The sequence below is a fragment of the Erinaceus europaeus genome, chromosome 16 (genome assembly GCF_950295315.1).
Source record: "Erinaceus europaeus chromosome 16, mEriEur2.1, whole genome shotgun sequence".
NCBI lineage: Eukaryota > Metazoa > Chordata > Mammalia > Eulipotyphla > Erinaceidae > Erinaceus > Erinaceus europaeus.
This window is the reverse complement of record NC_080177.1, coordinates 43,600,700-43,604,906: the sequence shown is the minus strand read 5'-3', so window position 1 is coordinate 43,604,906 and position 4,207 is coordinate 43,600,700. Positions and strand designations below refer to the sequence as shown.

Genomic DNA, 4,207 nt, shown 5'->3' with positions numbered 1-4,207 from the left:
TATTAGTTTTGTTGCTAATTGCCAGATCTCTTCTCGATGACAGGTATTCGAAAGGAAGTATTTATGTTCAATCGTGGAAACTTCAGGATGAGATGTTGTGCAGGAAAAATTATGGCACAGATATATTTCGAAGTAGTAATGGTGTGGGGTGGTGGACAAGATTTTGTCTCTGATGAATTCATGAAGTGAACTTAAACTTTTCATACCTTTATTTTCTTTCACACAAAATAGAAGAAAACATCTCTGGCTGTTGGAAGGTCAAGTGAGATAATGTATATACAAATGCTTTTTAAAATAATTAAGAAAGGAATCGGGCAGTAGCGCAGTGGGTTAAGCACACGTGGTGCAAAGCACAAGGAGCAGCATAAGGATTCCAGTTCATCCCCCAGCCCCCTACCTGCAGGGGTGTCACTTCACAGGCGGTGAAGCAGGTCTGCAGGTATCTATCTTTCTCTCCCCCTCTCTGTCTTCTCCTCCTCTCTCCATTTCTCTGTGTCCTGTACAACAACGAGGACATCAATAGCAACAACAATAATAACTACAACAACAATAAAAAACAACAAGGGCAACAACAAGGAAAATAAATATTTAAAAATTAAATAATTAAAAAATACAATATGTATTTTTATAATTACCTCTTTAGTAGACCGCATACTTCACCAGTGTCCTTTATGCTCTCCAGAACACTGGCATCCAGAAGTCACCCACGACTCACTTTAGAAAAATGTCCAAAGTATATAAAGACTAATTTATTTTTCATAATTCCTGTCCCTCTTTCCACATTAAAAAAGGATCACCTATTGCACCAAGGTAAAAATGTCTCTGTGGAGAAGGGGAAGGGTCTATTTTTAGCTCCACTATAGGAGCCTGGGGGTAAGGACACAGACCTTTGGTGGTAGGAACAGTATTAATACACACTCCTATTAACTCATCGTCTTATAAATCATGATTTAATCAGTATGAGAGAGGAAAAATCGATTGAATGTCTCAAAGTTTTTGATGTATAGGCTCCAGTTCTGAGTATATTCAACCTAGGCACTGAAGGTCTCAGACTGGTAACTTGAATTTTAACAGTGGGCTTAAGTTTTTTTTTTTTTTTTTTAAATCTTTATTTACTTATTGGATAGAGACAGCCAGAAATTGAGGGGGAAAAGGGAAGGAGATAGAGACCTGCAGCCCTGCTTCCCCACTCGCAAAGCTTTCCCCTTGTGCAGGTGGGGACCGGGAGCTTGAACTCGGATCCTGTGAAGCTTTCTTCTTGAAAGTGGGGAAATAAAAAATAGACTCAGAGCTCAAGTTTGTAGTCACCCAGCCCACAGTATGTGCTTTTCTTAACCATAGTACGTACCCCTGCCAAAACAGGGGCTCAAAAAATTGAGACAAAACTCAGAATTGTTTCTCTCCACGGAAATCTTTAGTAAAAGGCGAAAGATTTATGCGATCTGAAGAGAAACCAGAGTATGGGCTTAAGTTTTTAATACACATCTAATAATAACTTTTCCTTTGAAATATTAAATATTTACAATCTTAGACCAGGGATACCAGAAACAACTGGTCTTGTCAGTATATAAGATACAATTATTTGTAAATAGCATTAGATGACATAAATCATGGTATAAGGCCTTGTATGGTACAGTAAATCCTAACCATAGGATTTACAAAGTAAACCAAATTCCCAAAAAGCTTGGTTACAGGAGTAACTATCTATTGCCTTCTTAAACTCTAAAATAGTAGGGACTTTCCCCATTCTCTATAAAACCCATCTTTCTCCCAGTCCGGGAACCCCTGGGGTGTGGCTAATTTTCCTGCATGCTTCTCTTGATCCATACCATGTGATACTGCATCTGCTGATCTTAACCAAATTAATGCAGCCAGTTACCACCTCAACCTGTTTGATTTCAGTTTGTGTCCAGAGACACCAGGAATGGAATGTCAAACCTTCAACTCCATTACTCTGGTGAGACCTTTCCTAGCTCATAGGACTGCTTAATTTCAATTTAGGTAGCATACTTCCTAACAAAACCACAGAACTTAGATATAGTCCAGGGTCCATGAGCTAGAGTACATGTGCACATGTATCCATAAGTTAGAGGAAAATATATACCTTAACATAGAAGTGAACAATAGTTTGCAGTGACTCAATAAGTGCAGCAAGTAAGTAGAGAGACCTTAAAAAGACACCATAAAGTACTTAATTAAATAGTTTCTACTTAGACTTAGATATCCTCCTCACTTACTTCCTATTTCACTTCCCTCAATTACTGTAAAACTAACCTTCTCAGACAAAGTAAGGACTACAAAAACTGTATAAGGTCAAGAGACTAGCATACTTTAATGATGACTCTTTTGGTCACTACCAGGCCTCTCCATCATCCGGGGCCCTAGTCAGGGAATACTGGAATTCCCACATAGGCATAATGGGCCTAAACCCCTATCAAATCCCCCACCATCACTGGTCATCTCTATTAGAACGACACAGTGGACCTTCTTCTGGGCATCTACAGGACCTTGCTCTCAATGTAGAACAACAGTGATTGGGACTGCCCCCCCCCCCCCCCCCACTTTCCAAAGGGAGACTGGGTCAACATACACACAAGGAAGATAGTTCCTGAAATGAGTGCAGTCTCCACTACTCCTAGCTATGACCACAGAATGTGAGGTTAGAGCTGCAGGGATGCAGAGGTTACACAAGTTCCTATGCTGAATATGGGACACAGATCAAATCAGTGGGGTTTACAGTTAATGGTATTTATCTATTTTTCCCATAGTTAGGAGCTATGCTTTTCCATGATCCAGATTTATAGTCCTATTTCCACCTCTGACACCATATCCCCAGATAATACCTTTAGCACATGAGCATGTTAGCTATTGAATTCAGTCAAAAATTACTAAAGTCAGGGGTTGGGCAGTAGTGCAAACATGGCGTGAAGCACAAAGACAAACTGCCCACCTGCAAGGGGTCACCAAGCAAGTGGTGAAGTGGGTCTGCAGGTGTCTATTTGTCTCTCCTCCTCTCTGTCTTTCCCCCCTCTCAATTTCTCTGTGTCCTATCCAACAGCAGCAATGACAAGAATAACAATAATAACAAAAAAATAAATAACCTCCAGGAGCAGTGGATTCATACAGGCACTGAGCCCCAGTGATAACCCTGGAGGAAAAACAAAAAAATTAGTAAAGTTATGGTCCCCTTGCAATATACCTAAAATAGACTTCCTAGCTTTTTCCAAAATGGAGACCCCAAATTTCATCTGCTATATTTTTACCTTTAGGCTCATGATTATTAAAAAATTTGTTCTGCTATATATCGTAATACTTTTCAGCCATCAAATTGCAGATGCTACCATGAAGCCTACATGACTTCACTGGGCAGATGACCTCACCAATGTGTCCTGGAACCCCACCTCTTGAAAGCCCTGCCCCACAAGCAAGGAACTCTAGGGAAGAATGAAGAGACAGGATGAAGGGACATTGAGGTCCTGATATGTCATAAAGACACCAATAGAGGGGAGATGAGAGGCTATGCATAGGGGTTAAAGAACATTGAAAACATTATCCCCCCAATTAAATTATACATATATATTTAATAGTTTTATGTATTATAACCAAAAATCATTAAAAAATAAAACTCAAATGTTTTCCAACAAGAGGATAGACAAACTATGGAATATTCATACAATAGAATACTAAAGAGTTTTAAAAAATTGTTAACTGAATTAATATTATTTTATGACAGAAAAGATTCAGATGTACCACTGAAAAATAACATGCTCATAGATTTCATTTATCCCAAGTTTGGAAATTAGTCTGTTCAGCGTTGAGCAGGATTATCCATGGACCTGTTCGGGAATTATCTGATGCCATTCACCCACTCCACAGGTGTTCCCATATGGTAACCTGGAGCTCAAACTCATATCGTTTTTCATTGTAACATGTGAGCCTTGATCAAGTCTTTAAAAAAATGTTTTTATTATTTAAGAAGACAGTGAGCAAGTGCTGTGTACCCCTCTCATTTTATGCGGTGAGAATAGCATCTAGGCTCTCCTGCATATAAGATATGCATTCTGTTTCTTACCCATCAGTCCACTCCCTGGCTTACATGCCTTGATGGTACCTCTCAGTCCAATGTGTTTGGTATAAATGCTTAGAAAGATTCTTGGAGCCTGGCAGTGGTACAAATGGGAAAGCATACAAGTCACCACGTGTGAAG

At 39.4% G+C, this 4,207-nt stretch overlaps 1 non-coding gene across 1 annotated transcript; it reads right to left on the bottom strand.

Moving 5' to 3' along the window:
* Positions 1 to 1,346: 1,346 nt before the first annotated feature.
* LOC132533561 (U5 spliceosomal RNA) lies at positions 1,347 to 1,462 on the bottom strand. The gene has a single exon (XR_009545426.1). It is a non-coding gene; the product is annotated as a U5 spliceosomal RNA (small nuclear RNA).
* Positions 1,463 to 4,207: the final 2,745 nt, after the last annotated feature.